General features: G+C 40.9%; 1 long non-coding RNA gene across 3 annotated transcripts in view; it reads right to left on the reverse strand.

Moving 5' to 3' along the window:
- Positions 1–10,935: 10,935 nt before the first annotated feature.
- LOC148152005 (uncharacterized) overlaps positions 10,936–26,184 on the reverse strand; it is a 191,418-nt gene continuing 176,169 nt past the window's right edge. For all 3 annotated transcript variants that reach the window (XR_015759203.1, XR_015759202.1, XR_015759201.1), the window contains 2 exons: positions 13,363–13,413; positions 10,936–12,121 (listed from right to left, as the gene is read on the reverse strand). This is a non-coding gene — a long non-coding RNA (uncharacterized LOC148152005). The remainder of the gene's footprint in view (positions 12,122–13,362; positions 13,414–26,184) is intronic.

Here is a 26,184-nt window from a genome sequence, read left to right on the forward strand (position 1 = left end):
GAGATAGCAGGCAGCTTAACCAACTGATTTGTTTAATATGAATTTCGGTCAACCTTGGTTCAGTTACTTGAGTCAATACCAAAAATATATCACCAACTGCATTTGGTGAGCATGCTGGCATGAAAGTGCCTCCTAAAGAACAGACTGTAATTGTAGTTTGCTGTTGGAAAGAGAACAAAATTAAGTTTGTGATGCAAATACAGACTTAAGAATGATATCTGCACTATTGGGGTTAAATTGTGAGGAGAGATTGTACAGATTAGGTCTGTTTTCTCTAGAATTCAGCAAGTTAAGGGGTGAGCTGATCAAAGCTTTCAAGGGATAAACACAGGCAGATAACTGTTTTCAGTTTTTGGTTTTTCAGGAACTAGGGGTCATAGCCTAAGAAGTAGTACTGTGTCAGGAGAGATGTTAGGAAACTCTTCTATACACAAAGAGTGCTCGAGATTTGGAACTCTCTTCCACAATTGGTAGTGGCTACAGGATTAGTTGTTCATTTTAAATCTGAGACAGATGAACTTTTGTTAAGCAAAGGTATTAAAGGATATGGGGCAAAGCTAGGTATATGATCTCATTGAACAATGGAACAGGCTTGAGAGGTGGAATCGCCATTTCCTGTTCCTATGTTTCCGATGTGGTCGACAAGGTTATCAACAACCTGAATCTTGTTTCAGTCCTGATCAGAAAATCTAAGACAAAAATCAGAGAATTTCTCACATTCCCATGCTACTGAAAAGTGCTTCATTCCAGATAACAGTGTACCTTTGGTTAGAGACAAAACAAAACTGCAGATGCTGGAATCCAAAATAGATAAACAGGAGGTTGGAAGAACACAGCAAGCCAGGCAGCATCAGGAGATGGAGAAGTCAACATTTCAGGACTCAACCTTTTTTCAGGACTCCTGGAGAAGGGTTAATACCCAAAACATTGGCTTCTCCGCCTCCTGATGCTGTCTGGCTTGCTGTGTTCTTCCAGCCTTCTGTTTGTCTACAAACAGTATACCTTTGTTTCATGCCTATAAGGCATGCCATTACATCTAGTGTCAGACTGCTTCTAGATCTGTGGGTGAGGTCTCTGTTGCTATTATAGTTGGAAGAGCTGGGTCATAATATGCAATTATGAAATGAACATCTCCTTGATTTGATTGTATGAGTCTGTCGATTTTCCTTTCAACACTACATCTAATATTATTTCAGAAGTCATCTGTGAGGTTCATTAACTTAGGCTATATAGGATAAAAATTTCCCCACCTGTCTCACCACGCCCTGAAATGTTGGAACGCTATGGTGAAAATGTCCTGTTTATGTATTTTATGGATCTGTCATTCAGCTGTTGCCTGAACCACATGATTGAAGAATTTGACCATTGACTGACTTGGAGAACTTACATTTGTTGGTAATTGTCAACCTGACAGCCTTTAATTCATGAAAATCTCTCCATGTTCTATCATTATATTGGATTTCAATAGACCCATGAATGAGACTGGTGTCCATGTGGATACAATCTCTTCCATGCCTCCTAATGTATTTGGCATTGTCCATTGAAAAATCTCTATGATGCCAAAAGGCAACTTGGTAAAGCTCATAGTGTGTTCTGACAGTGGTCAACAGTTGGCAGTCCTCATCCAGTGGCAGTTGCCCATTTCCAACTTAGTGAAAGTTGTATTACCTTGGATGCTGCTTGAACTGCTGTGCTCTTCCAGCACCACTAATCCATAATCCAAAGTTATATTACAGGCAAGCTTAGCCATGCTCTCCTCTACAAGCTCCAGTGTCTCTCTTACACTGCCTTGTTCAAATATATCAGGTTTACACACATTCCAGTGGTTCTGTTTGGTTTGGGAACTAGCAGTACATCTAAGCAATATTTAGTAGTCAACTGTGCAACCTTTGAAATAATGTTGTGGTTCTGTTCGCTGAGCTGGGAATTTATGTTGCAGACGTTTCGTCCCCTGTCTAGGTGACATCCTCAGTGCTTGACCTGTCACCTAGACAGGGGACGAAACGTCTGCAACACAAATTCCCAGCTCGACGAACAGAACCACAACAACGAGCACGCGAGCTACATATCTTCTCACAAACTTTGAAATAATGCCTTGCTAGAGCATTGCTTTAATCTCTATTGTCACGTTGAGCCTGTGTGGACCCAGCTTCCCAAGTGTCAACAAACTGATGGGCTTGGCATCTGTTTTGAGTGGGTTGTGGTACTCAGTATTGAACTTACCTCAGCCAAAAAAAGTTGCTTGTGGGTATCTGATTGATAGCTGTATATATGTAAGCATGAGATTGGGAACTGGATAAGCAGAGTAAGGCTTTCATAGAATTTCCATAGTTTCTCTGCCTTTCTGCTGTAATGTTGCCCAAAGCTGTCCTTTTACCACATGCTTCGATCTTCCACGGCTGAATAGTTGGACAGATGAAGGTTGTAGGAAAACTTCTGTCACCCTTGCAAGTCTGATTGACAACACATTAACTGCAGCTCATATTTCTATCTTAGCATGTGGTGGATGTTGACAGTACATTCCAGTATTGATAATCCTAGTTGATAATTTCTCCAAGAGACAGATTTTGCTGCAATGTTGTGCCCTTCCCACCCTAGAGCTTGTTTGCTCTTGACACTGTGATGAATGAGGAGCACCATGACTGAAACCATGGCTTTCTGGGCTGAATGAGGAGATCCATTATCCTCATTGTAAAACTACTTCTTGCTATTTGACTGGCTTTCAAAAATGTTGTTTGACACCTTTGTAACATAGTTTTCCTATTAATGTCATGGCACTCTTTCAGTTCTGTATTTATATGGCAGCTCTGCCATCGATCAGTTCATTCGGGCCCCTGTAGGTTCTGGAGGTGGGTTAAAACAGAATGCATGGCTCAAGCAAGCTGCAGCCCATCTCCCACAGTGTTTGTCACTTTGCATTTGCCATCCCATTAGTGTAGATGAGTCAAGGTCTTTCTTAGCATAATAGCTAGAGCACAATTGTTTTTGACTCAGCACTAAAGCTTACCACTTTAGTGTGGGAAACTAGCTGAAGTTGAATACATTTTTTGATTGTTTTACATTTTTCCATTAGAAGCAAAAACAACTCCTGTTGCTCCAAAAGTCTTTCTCCAGTTTTTAACAATGCACCATGTTGTGAGGTTGTATTGAAAATGTATAAAGATAGGAAAGTATTCTTAGACTGTCGTTGACTCAAGTCCAAGTTCACTGATACTATTCAGATTACAATGGGGCTTGACCATTATTCCACACTTCCCCTTCAAAGTCTTTCATTTTACACCTTTATATCCTTGTCATTTCTCACTGACATTTGTCTTCAACATTTATCTATAGTCCAGGGCATGGAGGTTCGAGCTGGGGAACACAGGGAATTTCAATGGGGATGTTGGTGCTGGGAGACAAGACCCAAGAAGGTACTTCTGCTTCTCCTGACCCACCAGAATTTTGCAGTAAACAGAATTTTAAGATTCATAAATAACAGCAGAAAGTGCGAGAGAAACTTTGTAGGTCTGGCAGCATTAATGGGGAGAAAAACAGCTAATTTTTCAAGTTTGATGCTATTCTTTTTTAGAACTGAAATGGGCTGGAAAACAGTGATTATTTGATGCTTTTTAAAAAATGCTCATCTTGACCTCTTCCAGCCTCCCATAAGCTTGTGTTATCAAGGTTCATAATGAATGAGTCCGCCAGGACTTTGACTTAAAATAGATCACTTTGCCACTGATGAGCCACATTTCCATTTGAGGTAGGTCTTCACCTGCTTGAGATGTTGCCTTGTACTCTGCCTGATTCTTAGAACAGCTGATTGGATTCTTAGAACAGCTGGTGCTGGAGCCGACCAGGGAGAAGGCAATTCTGGATCTGGTATTGTGCAACGAACCAGAATTGGTCAGGGACCTCGAAGTGAAGGAGCCATTGGGAAGTAGTGACCATAATACAATAAGCTTCAATCTGCAATTTGAGAGGGAGAGGGTACAATCGGAAGTGACAATATTTCTGTTGAATAAAGGGAACTATGGAGCTATGAGGGAGGAGCTGGCCAAAGTTCAATGGTTCAATACCTTAGCGGGGATAACAGTGGAGGAACAATGGCAGACATTTCTGGGTATAATGCAGAAGTTGCAGGGTCAGTTCATTCCAAAAAGGAAGAAAGATCCTAGGAGGAGGCATGGGTGGCCGTGGCTGACGAAGGAAGTTAAGAAACATATAAAGTTAAAAGAGAAAAAGTATAACATAGCAAAGATAAGTGGGAAAACGGAGGACTGGGAAGCTTTTAAAGAACAACAGAGGATTACGAAGAAGGAAATAAGCAGTGAAAAAATGAGGTACGAAGGTAAACTGGCCAATAATATAAAGGAGGATAGTAAAAGTTTTTTTAGGTTTGTGAAAGGCAAAAAAATGGTTAAGACTAAAATTGGGCACTTGAAGACAGAAACAGGGGGACATATTATGGGGAACAAAGAAATGGCAGAAGAATTGAATTGGTACTTCAGATCTGTGTTCACTGGGGAAGACACAAGCAATCTCCCTGAGGTAACAGTGGCTGAAGGACCTGAACTTAGGGGAATTTATATTTGCCAGGAATTGGTGTTGGAGAGACTGTTAGGTCTGAAGGTTGATAAGTCCCCGGGGCCTGATGGTCTACATCCCAGGGTACTGAAGGAGGTGGCTCGAGAAATCGTGGATGCGTTGGTGATTATTTTCTAGAGTTCGATAGATTCGGGATCAGTTCCTGCGGATTGGAGGATGGCTAATGTTGTACCACTTTTTAAGAAAGGTGGGAGATAGAAAGCAGGAAATTATAGACCAGTTAGTCTGACTTCAGTGGTGGGAAAGATGCTGGAGTCTATTATAAAGGATGAAATTACGACACACCTGGATAGTAGTAACAGGATAGGTCAGAGTCAGCATGGATTTATGAAGGGGAAATCATGCTTGACTAATCTTCTGGAATTTTTTGGGGATGTAACTTTGAAGATGGACGAGGGTGATCCAGTAGATGTAGTGTACCTGGACTTTCAGAAAACTTTTGATAAAGTCCCACATAGAAGGTTAGTGAGCAAAATTAGAGCGCATGGTATTGGGGGCAAAGTACTAACTTGGATTGAAAGTTGGTTGGCTGATAGGAAACAAAGAGTAGTGATAAACGGCTCCCTTTCGGAATGGCAGACAGTGACCAGTGGGGTACCGCAGGGATCAGTACTGGGACCGCAGCTTTTTACAATATATATTAATGATATAGAAGATGGTATTAGTAATAACATTAGCAAATTTGCTGATGATACAAAGCTTGGTGGCAGGGTGAAATGTAAGGAGGATGTTAGGAGATTACAGGGTGACCTGGACAAGTTAGGTGAGTGGTCAGATGCATGGCAGATGCATTTTAATGTGGATAAATGTATGGTTATCCACTTTGGTGGCAAGAAGCGGAAGGCAGATTACTACCTAAATGGAATCAATTTATGTAAAGGGGCAGTACAGAGAGATCTGGGTGTTCTTGTACAGCAGTCAATTAAGGTAAGCATGCAGGTACAGCAGGCAGTGAAGAAGGCTAATAGCATGCTGGCCTTCATAACAAGAGGGATTGAGTATAAAAGCAAAGAGGTTCTTCTGCAGCTGTACAGGGCCCTGGTGAGACCATACCTGGAGTACTGTGTGCAGTTCTGGTCTCCAAATTTGAGGAAAGACATTCTGGCTATTGAGGGAGTGCAGCGTAGGTTCACGAGGTCAATTCCTGGAATGGCGGGATTACCTTACACTGAAAGACTGGAGCGACTGGGCTTGTATACCCTTGAGTTTAGAAGACTGAGAGGGGATCTGATTGAGACATATAAGATTATTAAAGGATTGGACACTCTGGAGGCAGGAAACATGTTTCCGCTGATGGGGAGAGGACACAGCTTAAAAATACGGGGTAGATCATTTAGGACAGAGATGAGGAGAAACTTCTTCACCCAGAGAGTGGTGGATGTGTGGAATGCTCTGCCCCAGAGGGCAGTGGAGGCCCAGTCTCTGGATTCATTTAAGAAAGAGTTGGATAGAGCTCTCAAGGATAGTGGAATCAAGGGTTATGGAGATAAGGCAGGAACAGGATTCTGATTAAGGATGATCAGCCATGATCATATTGAATGGTGGTGCAGGCTCGAAGGGCAGATTGGCCTACTCCTGCACCTATTGTCTATTGTCTATTGATCTAAGTTCAGCTTTGATGGCCGGGATTTTGAGGCAATAGTGTGACAATTGCTATTTTCACCTCGCACTCCCGCACTGCCCTGAAACCTCCGCACACTGGTCTGCCAATGCTGACCAACTCAACATCACCTGCAACGTTCACACTAAGCCAACAGGGTTGAATGTGTGACCTGTTTTGATCTGCACTAATGTTATCATGGTATAAATAGAGAGTGAATCAAGAGGCAGCTTAACACTATTACAAAACAGCATGAGATTTGTTTGAGCAAAGGCTTGGAGGATGCTGCATTTGATTTCAGAGTCACCATACTCTTGCTATTCAACACACAGTTTAGCATTAGTGTGGAATTCACACATTTCCGCACTTGCACTACACTTGCAGTGTGCACAAAATGAGGTTGGAAGGTAAAGAATGATAGGAAGCTTGTTTTCCCATGTTTGCCTTGGACACACTACATTTAATTTTTCTTTCCCATACTCTTTGACCCTTGCATTATATCTGAGTGACTCTTATTATTATTATTGAAAGCTTACTTCAAGCTGTGAAACTGTTTCCACTGGCTATCACATTAAGCTGAAGCTTTAACCTACTTGGTGTAAATCCTTATTTGGATATCCTATTTGGGGTCATTGCAAAAACCATCTCCACTTGCTCCCCCTCTCCTTGAATCTATTCCTTCAATGTCCTATTTTTAAACGTTTGGATTGCATTCTTGATCTTTTTCATCAACCTGTTCAGGCAGGTTAGGACACACCTTTGGTCTTGAACCCAAGTCTTTCTGGGCCAGAGGTAGGGAGACTATTACTGTGCCTCAAGAGCCCTTGATTTGCATTAGGATGCAATTCCTGCCATGGAATATTTAGTTGATAATAACAAAAAAGCAGGCAAACATTTATCATCATCAACATAGTTGTGTTGTCAGTTGTATCACTTGAGTTTCCTAAAAGTTTCTGCTGTTCTTCAATAAAGATGAAAACATGAACATATAAGCAAAAATGCATAAGCAAGTTAATAAAAGCAAGGACAAACAAGGTTGAACACACCATGGACTTCTTTCTAAACCTTGGCAGGTGCAGAAATTTTGCATCCGATTGTAGAATCAAAGAACTGAATTATAGAATGGTTACAACACAAAAAGAGTCTGTGAGTTTGTGCTGGATCACAGCAATAGCAATCCAGTTCGTCCCACTCCATTGTCATTTTCCCTGCAATTAATTTCCCATCAAAAAAATGATCAAATTCCCTTTGAAGATCACACCGCCACCAACCTTTCAGACAGTGTGTATCAAATCATGACGACTTGTGGCCTAAAAGATGTCCTCATTGCCTTCAATTAGATTAGATTAGATTACATTACAGCGTGGAAACAGGCCCTTCGGCCCAACAAGTCCACACCGACCCGCCGAAGCGCAACCCACCCATACCCCTACATTTACCCCTTACCTAACACTACGGGCAATTTAGCATGGCCAATTCACCTGACCTGCACATCTTTGGACTGTGGGAGGAAACCGGAGCACCCGGAGGAAACCCACGCAGGCACGGGGAGAATGTGCAAACTCCACACAGTCAGTCACCTGAGGCGGGAATTGAACCCGGGTCTCTGGCGCTGTGAGGCAACAGTGCTAACCACTATGCCACCGTGCCGCCCATGGTATTCTTCCATGGTATACTTTCTATGGGGCATCTGAAAAATTTGGTAAGTCCTTACGGACATTTTAAAGCGTATTTGGTTTCCTTTGCCCCTAATCTGCCAGGTGGCAAGCTGATCTAAGGAGAACAGTTCCACATCAAAGCCAGTGAATGAAGGTAGGGGGGTAAATTCATGGGTGAGACAATCAGAGAATAGCCAAAAATGGCAGGAATCATTATCTTAATATATAAGATACGCAGAGGAACCTCAATTAACCGAATGACACGAGCGGGGAGTATTTTGTCGGATAATCAAATGTTCGGATAATCGAATGCTGGATAACATAATTTAGACAAGCATTGGGACCTTGCAATTTTGCCAGATAATCCTAAATTTGAATATTGGAATGCCGGATAATCGAGGTTCCTCTGTAGATCAGATGGAAGAACATGCTCGAAGGACTGAATGATTTTTTCTTGCCCTTAGCTCCTGAGTTTTGAAATATAAAGTGGGTAATCATAAACTGGCAGTCCAAGGAAATCAACAGAAATAAAAGTTGGAAAAGATGCAGAATGCTGCGGACTCACAATTGCCAATTTATCGTAAGGTCAGGAATGGCCGCAAGAGAGTCAGCAAATGTGTTCATGGGTGAGTGTGTGCTATGTGGTGTATGATTATGTGTGTGTGTGTGTGCTGTTTAGGTGTGAATGTTTGCATGCTGTTTGAAATGGAGATTTGACTGTTCACCATCTTCCCCCTCTGTCTACCTCCCCACCACGCAGCAATCCCCACTGCCCTGGGTACATATTTTATGTTAAATATTTTTGTACGTACATCACACAAACTGGTTATTCATGAGTCTCCATCTCTTTCTCTAGCTCTGTCAGTTTGTATGATTGTTTGTATGTGTATATGCTGTATAAGTGTTTGTGTGTGTGTTGCATCAGCAACAGCAGCAATATCTTTTTTATCTTTAACCACTAAAATCTAATCAATTGAATATATTAGCTATATATTCTCACACCCTGCTTCATGTAAAGAGTCTATTCCATTATCCCAGTTTCTCTGTCTCTATCGCATGTGTTCTGATGATGCTATCTTCTACAAGGAGGCCTCCAAAATGTCCACCTTCTTCCTCATCCAAGGACTCCCCACCACCATGATTGACAGGGCCGTCATCTCCTGCACTTCTATCCTTATCCCTTCACTGCCATCCGACAACAGCGATAGGGTCCCCCTTACCTCACTTACCATCCCACCAGCATCCACATGTAAAGGATCATTAGCCACCATTTCTGCAACCTCCAAGGGATGCCACCAGCAGACACATATTCCCCTCCCCTCCCTTGACAGCATTTCACAATGACCGTTCCCTCTGTACACCTGATTCACACCTTCTGCACTCGTACCTTCATTCTGGAATGACATTTGGCACCCATATTACAGAAAGTATCAAGCCCTTACAAGGCATAGATGCCACTATGGCATGGTCCACGGTATTCTGCCATTGCACCAGATCCCCATTTAGCACTGTAACATTGAGCTATCCACTCTCCATGAACAATTCGGAGACTGATCCGTAAATGTGTGAGGGTTTTAACTTTTATCTTTTTGGACTTACTTCTTATTTCTAATCTGTGTGTACATGTGTTGCATTACCAATTCCTCTCAGTGTTAAGTAATTAATAAATAGTCTCAGAGTAATGGGTTGCCACTTTAAGACTGAGATGAGGACAAATTTCTTCGTTCAGAGGGCTGCGAGTCTTTGGAACTCTTTGCCACAGACAGCAGTTGGGGCAGAATTCTTGTGGCTATTTTAAACAGAGATTAATAGATTCTTGATCACTAAAGGAATTAATGACCAGGGGAAAATGCAGGAAAGTGGACATGAGGAATGAGGTTTCAACCATGATTCTATTGAAAGGCAGAGCAGGCTCATGGGGGGCCAAATGGCCTACTCCTGTTCCTATTTCTTGTGGTCTTACTGTCTAAATCCACTGTTATGTCAATTCAAGCAAGTCTGTTTAAATGGGCTCCTTTTAAAACAAGAGTTCATTTAGGTCTGGGAGAATGATATCCACCAGAGAAGGGATCTTTTATAAAATTGAGCTGGTTGCAACCAACCAAGAAGGCAGGTGAATAAGGAAGGACACTCACTTCATACCTCCTCCCCCAGGAGCTTAACAGTTTAGTTTATCCCATTTGGAAGCATAACAAATCAGGGGTTATCAGGGTTCTGGTCTAAACGATCCCCATTTACAGGTATTGCTGGCTTTTACTGGGGAGCATGGTGGCTCAATGGTTAACACTGTTACCTCATAAGTAAAAGTGAGGACTGCAAATACTGGAAACCAGAGTCTAGGTTAGAGTTGTGCTGGAAAAGCACAGGAGGTCAGGCAGCATCCGAGGAGCAAGAAAATCGATGTTTCAGCCAAAAACCCTTCATCTGGAATGGAGGCATGGAGCCTCCAGGGTGGATAGATAAATGGGGGAGGGGGGTGTTGGGGGGAGAAGGTAGCCCATAGCACCAGCGACCCAAATCCAATTCCACCCTCGGGTGACTGTCTATGTGGAACTTGCATGTCCTCTCTGTGTCTATATGGGTTTCCTCCCACAGTCCAAAGATGTACAGTTTAGGTGGATTGGCCATTCAAAATTGCCCATAATGTTCAGGGATATGCAAGCACAGTGGGTTAGCCATGGGAAACACAGGGTAAAAGAGATGGACTGGATCTGGGTGGGATGCTCTTTAGCAGGTCGATATCGGCCGAATGGCCTGTTTCCATGATGTATAAATTCTACTGTTGTTTGCCTCTGGGTGACAAATGGTTTGCCATTTGTACAAACATATGAGAAGGGAAATATTTGTGAATAAAAGCTGGAGCTAGCAGGGTGTATTAGATAACTCATTTTGAGAGCCATCACACTGGTTTGAATGGCTCTCTCTTTTTTATGATTCCATGATTGTGGAGCAGCTTTGGGTGAGTGAAGGAGCATGCATTAGGGCTAGAGGAAGGTATATGGAGGGAGACACACAGAGTTAGGAAATGAATCAGCAAAAAGCACAGATGGAGACATAAATGAAAGAACATAAGACTCCACGTTCCCTGAGGCAGTGAGATTTAATATGAGACGGAAGGGAAAAGACGCTCACCGGGATGCTTTCTTTATAGCAAGATTCGATCTCATCTGACATGCAACAACAAAACATCAAGTTACTTCGGTTCCATTTTCTTCCGTATGTTGGCAAGTGCTTGAGGTAGCCTGCTGAGGAATGATGTTTTTAGTCTCCTGAATAACCTGACATTACAGGCATCAGGTTATGTAGAAGCAGGAACCAAATTTGTGGATTGTGACTTTAGGAAATTAATCCATTGCACTCATGGGGCTTATTCGAACATCTGTACTGTTCAGCATTCCTCCATTGCAGAGGGGCCACAGAACAGATCAGAAGGGACTATAAATCTCCCCTGACCACAAATAAATAATAAAGATTGGCTTTCATGGTAGATAAAACCTTGGCTGTACTTATTCACTAATACACATGTACAGAACTATATGCATGCACACTCACAGACACACATACAGACCCATACATACACTTCAATGCACATTACATACTTATACAACCATACATTGAAGATCTGCCTGCACACAATGCACACAGAACACAGACACATATAAGATGCACACAAAGTACATATTCAATTACACATATATGCCACACACAGACGAATATATATATTTACACAGCATACAATCTCTCTCTCTCACACACACACACGCACTCACACACACAGCATGCACACACACGTGCATATTACACACACTGGCAAATGCAATATACAAACAAATAGACGCAAACATGCAACCACACACCATATCACCCACACACATGTCTACACACACAAACACACACACACACATATATGCAATCACAATTACCAATAACATTGATATTGGTAGTTGAAAAGCTGGCTTCAGGATGATTAGCTTTGCAGATTGGCTGGGATTCTGTAGTTCTGCTTAGATGATTGAATAGAATTCTGGTTGAGTGAGAGTCATTTGTTGTCCTTATCCCTTTTTGTGTATTTTTCAGTGTGCAGAGTTTTTGGGAGTGTTTACCTGCAGCACAGGGTTAACTAATAGATAGTTCTTCATCCAAAACTGTTACAGTATGCTAACACTTGCTGGTTCAGTCCCAATAGTCCCCTCCAGTTGAGTTGAAGACTTTTAATGCCTGTCATTGTGCATTCCTGGAGGGAAAAGCGGAAATGCCTTCAAAAGGTGGCTTTCTAATGAGAGAAGAGAGATAGTCAGTTCTTTAATCATCTCATCTTTTTAGATTTTTTGTATTTTGAAGTTCTGGTGACAACTGATGTGCAACATTGCATTGGCTTCACACAAGACTTTATCAGACAGTGACGGAAATTAAATCTAATGCCATTTTTTTCTGTGGCAGTTATCCTTTCAAAAGCAACACATTTTAAAATGCAAATATAAAAAATATATAAGTACTTCAGGGTATTTATACCCACCGTATACCCACCGACATAACAATAGACTGATCACATTGGTTTTCCATTTAGAAGGAGAAAGTAAAGACTGCAGATGCTGGAAATCAGAGTCGAGAGTGCGGTGCTGGAAAAGCACAGCAGGAGCAGGAGAATCCAAGGAGCAGGAGAATCGATGTTTCAGGCATAAGTTCCTGATGAAGGGCTTATGCCCAGAACGTCGATCCTAGGGCTGCTCGGATGCTGCCTGACATGCTGTGCTTTTCCAGCAACACACTCTAAACTTTTTTCCATTTAAAAACATACGAGACAAGTTAGACCAGCATGTAACATTCACAAGTTTTACTTCTTTTTATTCTTAACTAGGTCTGTCAGCTGGCAAAACATAAACTTCAAGAAAATGTAGATAAGATCTAAAGCCAAAAATTGATCATTTTACTCAAGATTGTCAAGGTTGTTCAGAAAGAGAAATAAAATGTGGATTTTCTGAGCTGGTTGAAGGTTTGAGAACTAGGGGACATCAATTTAAGGTGATTAGTAAGGGAAGCAACATTTGGAAAAGCTTATTTATTCAGTAAGTGGTTCAGAATGCGCTGCTTGAGAGTTGGTGCAGCAAGATTGAATGACGGCTTTCAAGAGGGAATTGGTTCAGTATCTGAATGGGGAAATATTTGCAGGGAAATGGTAAGGATATGGTATGAATTAAATTGCTGTTGCAAAGCAAGCACTTATACTTAATCTTGGGTGGAAAATGAATGGCCTCCTTTTGATCTGCAATCATTCTATGATTGTATGTTTCCACTCTGATCAGCAGGATACAACAACCCATTGTTCTTTTGGAGTTATTTAGCCGAGATTGCTTTGAACTCATTTAGTGGCAACTTCCAAATATTACATTAATTGCTTGCTCCCAGTATTCAAATTAGAAAGCAATATGTAGAGTATTATATGATTTGTTATCAATCATGAAATATATATGCTCCTGCATCTAGCCAAGTTCAGACCTGGAGTTAAAAGTTTACCTGTTCTTCATTATGCCATCCTTCCTTCATCATCCTCCAGTGATCCAAGATCTAGATTCAATTAAATAGAATACAGCACTGTCAATGATTTGAAAGGATAGAGGAAGATTTACATTTATATCTTGCTAATACGTGTCACTGGGATCACAGAAAATGCGTTCTTCATATGTGCATATGTGGAAGCCATAAATAAGGAATAGGTTCCCTGTTGAAAATCCCCTTTCCAAGACAGTATACCTTGGAATTCTTCTTGGAATTCTCTTGGTAAGCACATTTGAGTTAGGTGTAGGAAATAGCCACTTGACCCCTCAGGTCCACTCCATCATTCAACAAGATTTAACAGACTGCTCTGTTTGTAACTTCACCTCCACATTCTTATCTATCCCCAAAAATCTTTCACTTTTTGCTGGTCAAGAATCTATCCAGCTCTGTCTTTAAAAATATTCAAAAACTCTGTTTCCACAGCCTTTTGAAGAAGAGAGTTTGAAAAAGTCATGACCCTTGGTAAGAACGTTTCTCCTCATTTTCAGCAACCTCAATGGCTTTTGAATCCCATGACTAACAAGAATGTATCTACTTCCATCTTCAACATTTTCAATGACTAATTTACAATACTGTCTGAGATATAGAGTTTCAAAGTCACACAATTCTTTGTGAAAAAAGGAATTCCTTTCATTTCTGTCATCAAAAGGCAAGCCTTAACTTTATAGCAATGTCCAATAGTTGTGAACACATCCATAAGATTAAATATCCTTTTCATGTCCATCTTGTCAAGATGAATTCATAAACTTTAATTAATCCTCACTACTCTCTACTCTAAGCCTAATCTGTCCAACCTATCCTCGTAAGACAACCTGTTCAATCCAGGTATCTGTCTAATAAAATACATCTGAACTACATCCTGCCTTAATTAAGGAAACCAAAACTTCACACAGTAAACTGAAGCCTAACGTTTTTACTTACTTCAGTTCCACTTGTATTAAAGGATAGCATTCCATCAGTCTTCTTATTGACTTACTATAACTGCATACCAGTAGGCATTGAATCAAATGGCCTCCTTCGATACTGTAACAATTCTGTGATTCTTTAGATACCAGCCCCATGAACATAATTATTAGTTCCCCATTACATTTTTTTGTGATGTTCTTCCCTCCATAGAAGTAATGACAGATGTTACAAAATACTTTAATTTGTACAAATGATGACTAGTTTTCTGCCAAGTTTTGATATTTGCTGTCCTAATGCCACAATATCATTTTATAGCTATGAAACAGATCTACGGTAGATATACACTAGCTGATTTGTATCTCAGTGAAGATTAGCTCCTCCATTGTCAACACTGCTTATCACCCTTGTATTTATCAGCTTTCCTGTAACATTGCTGCAACATTTTCTTCCTTCTCGCTGTACTCTAGTTGTGTTGAAATCATTATTCATCTCCTATTCTAGTCTGACAGCCTCAAATCTATGGCACTCCTTATTTCCCTCAGTCTTTTGATCATCCCACAATTTATAGCTCTTTAAAACCCAGGGCTCACCATTACCTAATCGACTTCCACAGTTACCTTATTTTGTCTCTTGCTCTTTTCGACCTGGGCATCAATGCCAGTTGTGGTTCAGTTAGTAGCACTCTCACCTCTGAATCAGAAGGTTGTGGACTCATAATTGCACTTTGACTTGAGAGCAAAATCTAGACTGTGGCTCCACACTAGTGGGCATGTTTACAAAGACTAACCACAAATAATCTACTTCAAAAGAAGTAATGAGCTGTGAAACACTGCTCAGGATGTAAGTACTAAAGCTCATAAAGGAAAGTTACACGAACACAGAAACTAAGCTGAAATTCCAGTATGCTGCTGAAAGGTAGTTCCATCTTTGGAGATGCTATTTTTTGAATGAGATGTTAAGCTGAGGCCAATCAGGCAGACTTAAAAAATTCCCTTTCACTGCCCCATTGAAGAGCTGGGGAGCTTTTGCTTCTGTCATCAATAACATCAATAAAGCATATTACTTAGTTATTATAACTTCGCTAATTTGCAGAGCGCAAATAGGTGGCCATGTTTTCTATATTGTAACATTTCTAAAATACCTCTTCTTTTAATCTGTAAATGTTTAGATATCCAATCGAAAAAGGCATTATATCAATGCAAGATTTTTTTTCACTTTTACACTTTCCAGTCATTTTCTCATTGAGCTAACAAGATAAGGTATTGCTTTGAGCGGTAATTGCAGCAATTTGTAATATCATGTAGTTTTTTTTCTCCTTGCCCTCTGTTGTCTGTGCACTTCATACTCTTTTTCCTTCTGTTGAATCACTGGCTCTCCCTGAGCTAACCTCTGACTGAGATTTTTTATGTCTTCCATTTGAACGCTCAAGTAAAATTTATGTCAACATTAAACTGAAAAAGGTTATAAAAATTACTTCATAAAAGAGGTCTACCAAACATACTGATCTCTTTCTCTCAAAAAAAATTAGGTGCCCATAAACTGGTCTCAACTGGAACATTACCACTTCCTTTTTTCAACTTTCCCCACATCAGACTCAGTTTGACTTCACATTTTTCGGTTGTGTTCTTTCCAGATTAGAAGTGCCAAGGATACAGAAGTTGTCATAATAAAATTTAAATAGCTTTAAAAAAGGAAATAATCAGAATATGATTCCAACTCAGACGTGTGCAAAGGTCATTCTAATAAGACGAGGTATTCAATTACCTCAACCTGTTCTTACCGCCAGCCTCCCAACCTCCTTCCTACACAATCTTCACCTTATGGAAAATTCGACCCGCTTCTCAACCTCTCAAGAACCTAGTCTTGTTAAACTCTCACCTTTGTCTGCTGATCTAAACAGGATTCCGATCTCACAAGGTTTCAGATCTAAAATTTTCATTCATTTGTTAAAATCCCTCCAAAGTTTCACCCTCTCTATTTCTGTAGTCTCTTCCAACACGAGAATGTTAAGAATTCAACATTCTTCCAATCCTAACCTTCTGTGCCACTCACTCCTTCCTTGAATTCAACCTCCTAAGACGTGATGCTCTGGAATTTCCACCCTAACTCCCCCCCCAACACATTTACATTCCATATCTTTGACTAAGGTTTGTTCATTCTCATCCTTCTTTGATCCAAACATGTTTTATTGTTAAATATGATAGGAGCCTAATTAATATATGCAAGTAGACCCACAATGACACTTTAATTGGATCCTGAATAGGGCTTCCAGTTGATAAAGTTTTTGATTTCCCTTGATTTCCCCTAGCCCAGCTACAGTACCTTGTTAAGTGCAATGTCCTCACCTCCTATGTGCACCAATTTCACTTTCCCCCACTACCACACATTTAGACTATTAATTTCAGGCTATAATTGATACTCAGATTTACTTATAACTAAAACAACTGTACAGAGTCAGGAGATCAGAAGAAGTACAATACCAGACTTAGCATTATTAATATTGTTAACCATGCAAGAAACTTTTAAAACTTGTTGCAGTTCTCTTCTGAAATCTTTCAATATTACATGAGAGGTGAATACTATTTAATAGATACAGCTAGAATAAGCATTATGTAGTGGGAGTTTAAAAATTATAGAAAAGACCATAAGTCTAATGTCAGGGTAGTCCTTTTGACAGGACTTTGCTGTTGATATCTGCTGGTCATTGAGTTCATAGCTTGAAATATTGTGAGGATGTTGCTCCTTTAACAAGGTTATGCTGTCCTTGTTTTTTTTTTCAGAGAGTTCGTAAAAGCAATGATTCTAAAAAGTCTAGGTTTGAAAGGTTTACGGCTATTTTGATTATAGCTAACAGATACTGCCTCAGAAAAAAAGGCTTTCAGGTTTTAAAAAACACTCGTACAATGAAAAGAGGAGTGGCCAGTTCTCCCAGTTCAGCTTTTCTCTGGTTTATTCTGGCTGTTCACTGAAAGCAGTCAGTCAGATTTGAGGCTGTTGGTCCAACAAACAGCTACAAGGAAGAAAGTGTTCCATGCTGAATCAGCCATCTCTCTCTTTGCTGTAAGACTCTCTGTCTATGATTTTACCATTTTGCCAAGGGGTGTTTTTGGGGATTGTTGCAGGAATTTGGAACAGCATCATTAAGTTGGTGTAGTCTGTTGGGTTTTCGGATACGTTGTTATTCTATATTCTGTTCTCTTTTGTTTGTATTTCATTCAGTAATATTGAAAATAAATTGTTTTGTTTAAAACTAAGTGGTTGAGCCAGCTGCATTACTCCTGGAATATTCACTCTACACCTGCTTAAAATAACGAGCAAAGTTAGGGTCCAGGCTACTTTCTTGAAATGGTTTGAAGAGTTTGGGTTTAGTTCATAACAATATACAGCAGTAATTCCTATTCAAATCTACAAAACCATTATGACACAAAAGGAAATAATCAGAAATCCAGAACTAATTTCATCATCAACTCTCTGTATACAGTTCTGTATCTTCCTCTGCTTCAATAACATCTCTATGTTCCCCTCAAAGTATGTAATGGCCTGTACTACATCTAACACTTTGCTGACCACTGGTGAGGTGCCTAATGACTGAAAGATAGCTAATGTGGTTTCTTTGTTCAAGAAGGTCAGCAGAGATAAGCCAGGTAATTACAAACCAGTTAGTCTGACATCAGTGGTCGGGAAATTATTTAAGGAAACAACTCTGAGGGAATCAATACATGGAAAAGCAGGTATTGATCAGGGGTAGTCAGCACAGATTTGTTCGAGGCAGATCCTCTCCGACTAATTTAACTGAGTTTTTTGAAAATATGACTAAATATATTGATGAGGGTAGTGCAGTTGATGTGGTTTACATAGGCTTCAATAAAGCCTTTGATGTCCTACATGGAAGGCTGGTCCAAATGGTAAGAGCCCATGGTATCCAAGGAAAGTTAACAAACTGAATCCAAAAATGGCTTACAGGTAAGAGGCAAAGGATGATGTTTTTTGTGATTGGAAACCTGTGACTAGTAATGTACCTCACACTTCGGAGCTGGGACACTTGCTGTTTGTTAATTACATTAACAAAATGAATATGAATGTAGAGGTATAATTAGCAAGTTTGCAGATGACACAGAAATTGATGGTGTGATATTGATCAGCTGGTAAATTGCACAGAGCAATGGCAGATGGAATTCAATCTCGATAAGTGTGAGATGATGTGTTTTGGGAGGTCTAACAACAGAAGGGGATTTAGAATGAATGGTAGATCCTTGTGGAATACTGGGGAGCAAAGGGACCTTGGTGTACAAGTCCATAGATCCCTGAAGTTATCCACACAGCTCGACAGGGTGGTGAAGAAGGTGTACAGGATGCTTGTCTTCATTAGCTGGGGCATGGAATATAGAAGCAAGGAAATCTTGTTACAACTTTATCAAACTTGGTCAGGCCACAGATGGAATACATTGCGCAGTTCTGGTTGCCACAATATCTGAAGGATGTGATTGCACTGGGGAGGATGCAAAGGACATTCACCAGAATGTCAAATAGGATGTAAAGTCTGAGTTATGAGGAGAGACTGGATGGGTTGGGTTTGTTTTCTTTGAAGCAGAGGAAGCTGACAGGGAATCTGATTGAGGTTATGAGTGACATAGTGTGACGAAGCCGCTCCACAATAAAAAAAAGGAACAGGAGTAGATCATTTGGCCCGTCAAACGTCTCCACCATTCAGTAGGATCATGACTGATCGGACATTCCTAACATCCACTTATTTGCAATATCCCAGTATCCCTTGATTCCCTACTGATCAAGAATCTGTCATCTTAAATATATGCAAGGACTCTGTCCCTGCAGTTACAAAGACTTACAGCTCCCGAGAGAGGAAATTCCTTCTCATCTCATACTTAAATCGCAGCCCTTTATTAGATTACTTACAGTGTGGAAACAGGCCCTTCGGCCCAACAAGTCCACACCGACCCTCCGAAGAGCAACCCACCCAGACCCATTCCCCTAAATTTACCCCTTCACCTAATACTACAGGCAATTTAGCATGGCCAATTCACCTAACTTGCACATATTTGGAATGTGGGAGGAAACCCGGAGAAAACCCACGCAGACATGGGGAGAATGTGCAAACTCCACACAGGCAGTTTCCCAAGGCGGGAATTGAACCCAGGTCTCTGGCGCTGTGAGGCAGCAGTGCTAACCACTGTGCCACCGTGCCACCCCAAATTCTGAGACTATGCTCCCTGGTCCTTTAAGGGGAAACATCCTTTCAGCATTTACACTCTCAAGCCTCTTAAGAATCCTATATGTTTCAATGGGATCATTCTTCTAAACTCTACTGAATAAAGTCTTAACCTGTTTAAACTTTGCTCATAAGGCAATCCCTCTTTTCCAGGGATCATCCTAGTGAATGTTCTCTGAACTGTCTCTGATGAAATGATATCTTTCCTTAAGTAAGGGGACCAAAACTGCTCCAAATGTGGCCTCAGCAGCACCTTGTATATCACCAGTAAGACTCTCTACTCCTATACTCCAACCCCATTGCAGTAAGGGCCAACATTCCATTCGCCGTCCTGATAATCTGCTGCACCAGTGAGCTAGCTTTCTGTGTTTTGTGCATGAGTGCCCCCCAGTATTTGTGTTGCAACTTTCCACAGTTTTTCTTTATTTAAATAACATTCTGTTCTTTTGATCTCTCTTTCAAAATGAATACCATTGTATTTTACCACATAATACTCCATTTGGCAACCTTTTGCCCATTTGCTTAACTTACCATTATTTCTCTGTGAACTGTTTGTGTCCCTCTTGTATTCCACATTTCCACTTGTTTTTGTGTCATCTGCAAATTTGGCTACAGTACATTTACTGCTTTCCTCCAAGTTATTAATATATATTGAAACAAGTTGTGGTTCTAGCACTGATCCCCGTGGAACTCCACTGGTTAGAGACCAGCAACCTGGAAAATAAAATTATCATCCCCACCTGCTGTTTCCTGCCCATTAGCAAATTCTCTCTCCTTGCCATTACACTACCTCCAACACTGTGGGCTCATATTTTATGACTTAACGTTTTGTGAGTTAACTTGTCAAACATCTTCAAGAAGTCATACCTGCTGATTGCCCTATATCCATTCTGGCTGAGGCTTCCTCGAATGGAATTAGTTTAGAATGGCATCATGATCAGCCCATAATGATGGGCTGAAGGGCCTGTTCCTGTGGTGTACTGTTCTACGTTCTATGAGAAACTCTATTACATTATTCAGTCCCTTTTATGAAGTCAGGGTGACTGCTTGATTAGAGTATGATTTTACAAAGGTTCTGTTCTTATTGCTTAATAATTGATTCCAATGTTAGGCTAATTGGCCTATAATTTCCCACTTTTTGCTTCCCTTTCTTTTTGAACTGGGGTATCACGTTTACAGTTTTCCACTCCTCTGGCACTTCTCCAGAATTAACAATTTTTGGAAAATTACAACCATCGCATCCACTATTGCTATAGCTACCTCTGTTAAGATTCAAGAATGCAAGCCATCAGGGCCAGAGACCTTATCTGCCTTTAGCCTCATTAGTTTATCTGATACTACTTCTATAGTGATGGCAATGGTACATAATTCTTCCCCCATGCCCTTCAGTATTATCAGAATGTTCAAAACATGTTCTAACATAAAGACTGACAGAAAATATCTGTTTAACTCCTCTGCCCTTTGTTCCCCAAAACATTTGCCCAAGATTCATTTTCTAAGGGGCCTATGTTTAATTTGACCTCTGTCTTCCATTTTATATAATTGAAGCAACTTCTATTGTGAGTGTTTTTATATTCCTTGCTAGATCTCCACACACAAACAACAAAATAATAAAGAAAAGAGAAAACAATAAACTTAATAGAGATTACACGGTGTGGTGATGGTGGGGCTAGTTGGTGGTTGTGGCGATAATATTATTTTATAATATGTATAGATGTTTTTGTCCCTCGGTACAAATTTAAACATAACCCCAATTTGGGAATCAGAATCTAACATTCTTTGCTGCTGTGTGCATTTCCCAGGTGCTGGGAAGGGAGTGAATGGGAGGCAGTGAAGGGAAAGTGGAAAATGCCAGCTACACAAGATAATTGCTCTTTGCAGCACTCCATGTGGCTCAAACATACTAGGAACGCTCCCCCCCAGATAATGTCAATCTTGTCAATCGCAAAGTCCTACCTGTTTCCCCACTCCCACCTAACTTACAGCCTTTCACCCACTCCCAAGTGTATTTTGCTGCTCATTCTCTATTCACATAGAGTCACGGAGTAATACAGCACGATACATCTCATCCAGGCCAATCAAGTTTCCCAAACTAAACTAGGCCCATTTGCCTGCTTTGGCTCATATTCCTCCTATTCATGTAACTGTCCAAATTTATTTTAAATGTTGTAACTGTGCATAGGTCTACCACTTTCTTCAGCAGTTCATTCCATACACAACCACACTCTGTGTGAAAAAGTTGCCCCTCAGGTCCCTTTTAACCCTTCCTCCTCTCACCTTAAAAATATGCCCCCTAGTTTTGAAATCATTCTTCAGTTCTAGAGAAAAGACCCTTTCTATTCATCTTATGTATGCTCCCTCATGATTTTATAAACTTTTATAAGGTCAGCACTCAACCTCCTACGCTCAGTGAAAAATGTCCCAGCCTATCCAGCCTCACCTTATAACTCAAAACCTCCAGTCCTGGCAACAACCTGGTAAATCTTTACTGAACCCTCTCCAATTTTATAATATCCTTCCTATAGCAGGGTGATCAGAAGTGTTCACAGGACTCCAAAATTGGCCTCATCAATATCCTTATCAATCTCATCATGATGTCCCAATTCCTATACTCAATAGTCTGAGCAATGAAGGCAAGCATGGAAAACACCTTCTTAATCGCCCTGTCTACCTGTGATGCAGCTTTCAAAGAACTATGTATCTGAATCACTAGGTCCCTCTGACTGACAGTACAAGTTACAGAAACAAGTCTTGCCCTAACAGTACAAGTCTTGCCCTGGTTTGTTTTACCAAAATGCAAAATCTCACATTTACCCGAATTAAACTCCACCTCCCACTCCTTAGCCCATTGGTCCAATTGATCAATATCCCTTTGTCATCTTAGATAGCCTTCTTCACTGTTGATCAAACCACCATTTTGGTGTCATCCACAAACTTACTAACCATACCTCTTAATTTCTCATCCAGATCATTGGTATAAATTGAAAACAAACCCAACAACGATGTCTGAAGAACACTACTGGTCACAGGCCTCCAGTCTGAGAAACAACCATCTACCACCACCCTTTGTCTCCTATGTTCAAACCAATTTTGTATCCAATTGGCAACCTCTCTCTGAATCTCATGTGATCTAACTTTACTAATTAGTCTACCATGAGGAATCTTATCAAAAGATTTACTAAAGTCAACATTGATGTCTACCGCTCTACCCTAATAAATTTTTTGAATGCATCCTCAAAAAACTCCAATTAAGTATGTGAGATATGATTTCCCATGCACAAAACCATGCTGACTATCCCTAATCAGTTCTTGCCTCTCCACCATCTGTGTGGGTTTCCTCCGGGTGGTCCGGGTTCGTCCCACAGTTCAAAGTCCAAAGATGTGCAGGCTAGGTGGATCAGCCATGGGAAATGCAGAGTTACAGATATACAGTAGTGGGGTGGATCTGGACGGGGTGCACTTCAGAGGGTCAGTGTTGACCCGATGGATAGAATGCCTCCATTTACAGGATTCTATGATTCTATGAAATACATGTAAACCCTATCTCTCAGAATCCCCTCCAATAATTTACCCACCACTGACGTTAAACCCACAAGTCCATAGTTTCCAGGCTACTCCTTACAAGCTTTCTTAATAAAGGCACAACATTAGCCACTTTCCAGTCCTCTGGCACCTCAACTGTAGCTGTAGATGATAAATTGTCTTTGCTAGAGGCCTACAGTTTCTTCACTAACTTCCAACAGTGTCTTGGGATATGCTCGATCAGGTCCCAGACATTTATTCACCTTTATGTATTTTAACAACTCCAGGATTTCCTTTTCTGTAATGTAGAATGTTTTCAAGACATCAATATTTATTTCCCCACATTCCCTCACCTCCCTTGTTTCTCCACAGTAATAACTGATGCAAAATATTCATTGAGTATCCCTCCCATTACCTATGGTTCCACACATAGATGACCTCATTGATCCTTAAGCGGCCCGTTTCTCTCACTAGTTGTTCTTTTGCTCTTAATGTACTTGTGGAATCTCTTTGGATTATAACCTTATCTGCTAAGGCTATCTCATATCCCCATTTTACCCTCCTGATTTCACTATCCTTAAGAGTGACCCCACACCTCTTAAACTCTTCAAAACATTCACTCAGAGTCATAGAGATATACAACATGGAAATTTGATCCCAATTGTTGATATCTAATAAATGACTACTTCTTATTCTTGACCAGAACCTCAATATTTTTATTCATACGTTGTTCCGTACTCCTGCCCGCCTTACTCTTCACTCTAATAGGAACATTATACCTCTTGTTATCTCACTTTTGAAAGCCTCCCATTTGCCAGTCATCCCTTTACCTGCAAACAATCTACTTCAATCAACTCTTGAAACTTCCTACCTCATACCAGCAAAATTTGCCTTCCTCCAATTAAGAACTTTAATTTTTATACAAGGCCTATCCTTTTCCATAACAATTTTAAAACGAACAGAATTATGATCGCTGATCCCAATGTGCTCACCAACTAACATTTCAATCACTCGCCCTGCCTTATTTCCCAAGAAAAGGTTAAGTTTTGCTCCTTCTCTAGTAGGTACATGTAAGTATTGATAAAGAAAATTTTCTTGAATGCATTTAACAAATTCCTCACCATCCAAGCCTTTAACACTATAGCAGTCCCAGTCTATGTTTGGAAAACTAAAACTCCACTATTAAAACTCTATTATTGTTACATATATCTGAGCTCTCTCTACATATTTGTTCCTCAATTTCACTGTGACTATTTGGAGGCCTGTAAAACAATTCCATCCCATCAAGGTGATTATCCCCTTCTTATTTCTGAGTTCCACCCACATAGCATCACTGGACAATCCCTCAGAAATATCCTAAGCAAAGCAGTTATATTTTCCTTAATCAAAGTCGCCACTCTCCCTCCTCTTTTGCCTCCCTTTCTCTCCTTTCTACAGCATCTAAACTCCAGAACAGTTGACAACCAAGCTGCCAACATAACCACTTCCCAGGTAGGATATTGGTTTAATGATTTTTGGATTGTTTGAGCTCTTTGTGTGGTTACAGCTTTCTCCATTCTTATCCCACCCTCCCCATTAATGGGGCCCACAGCTGATTAAAGAGTTTGTGTCATGCCTGTGTCTATTGTGGATGAATTGATAATAGTTCATTGCCATGGTTAGTCAGCAGCTTGGTCATTGTTTTGTCATCTCACCATCAAGATGGTAAAGCCTGAACTCAATGGACTTCTGACAATGCTTGTCCAACATGTGCTGGTTAAAAGCTGTACAGAAACAAAATATAGTTTACACACATAGTGGAGATTTGCAGTTAATTCACAATTTCTATTGAACTAAATATTGTGCACTGTGCAGAGAAGTATTTTTGAAAACTGTCTTGAAACCCCAGTGTTGCAAGATAGAAAGGGATCCAATCTTTACCCAATAAGCATGAACCTCCTAAGCTTGAACTCCAGTTTCAGTCTGTTTGTACTTATAGTCCGTGACTACCTGGTCAGGTTCACGCCCCCCTACAACCCACCCTCCCGTCCTGGCACCTTCCCCTGCCACCACAGGAATTGCAAAGCCTACGCCCACACCTCCTCCCTCACCACCATCCAAGACCCCAAAGGAGCTTTCCACATCCATCAAAGGTTTATCTGCACATCCACCAATGTCATTGCTCCCGATGCAGTCTCCTCTACAGAGCGCTTCAGGGAACATCTCTGGGACACCCGCACCAATCAACCCCACCGCCCCGTGGCCCAACATTTCAACTCCCCCACCCACTCTGCCAAGGACATGCAGGTCCTGGGCCTCCTCCACCGCCGCTCCCTCACCACCCGATGCCTGGAGGAAGAAAGCCTCATCTTCCGCCTCAGAACACTTCAATCCCAGGGCATCAAGGTGGACTTCACCAGTTTCCTCATTTCCCCTCCCCCTACCTTACCTCAGTTCCAACCTTCCAGCTCTGTACTGTCCTCATGACCTGTCCTACCTTCCCACCTATTTGCTCCACCCTCCCCTCTGACCTATCACCTCCATCCCCACCCCCATTCACCTATTGTACTCTTTGCTACCTTCTCCCCAGCACCCCCTATGTATCTCTCCACCCTGGAGGCTTCCTGCCTCCATTCCTGATGAAGGGCTTTTGCCCAAAACGTCGATTTTCCTGCTCCTCAGATGCTGCCTGACCTGCTGTGCTTTTCCAGCACCACTCTGGTCTAAACTCTGATTTCCAGCATCTGCAGTCCTCACTTTTGCCTTGTACTTATAGGAGTTGAAATGAAACCCTAGTTTATGTAAACCCCCTCAATCCAATTAAAATTAACAATTAATAATTTTAGCCTAAACTCAGATTACATGATCCAACTGTTTTGCACCTCATACCTGATTGTTATCTAGTTCAATTTGATCTTCTTCTGTCATATTGTATTGAAATCATACCCCACATTTCCATTGGTGGATCACATGTGACATTAAGTAAAATATCTAAACTCCTAACAACTACTTGGTTGGCTGTAAACATGTTGGGGCATCCTAAGGTCACAAAAGTTGCAATATAAATGTAAGGTCCTTCTTACAGCTCAAATAAGACGCAAATTCTGGATCCGTGCTAGCCAGTGATTTTGGAAACCTATAATAGA

The sequence above is a fragment of the Chiloscyllium plagiosum genome, unplaced genomic scaffold (assembly GCF_037043375.1).
Source record: "Chiloscyllium plagiosum isolate Xiang-an unplaced genomic scaffold, Cpla_swu_hap1 HiC_scaffold_2, whole genome shotgun sequence".
Classification (NCBI taxonomy): Eukaryota; Metazoa; Chordata; class Chondrichthyes; order Orectolobiformes; family Hemiscylliidae; genus Chiloscyllium; species Chiloscyllium plagiosum.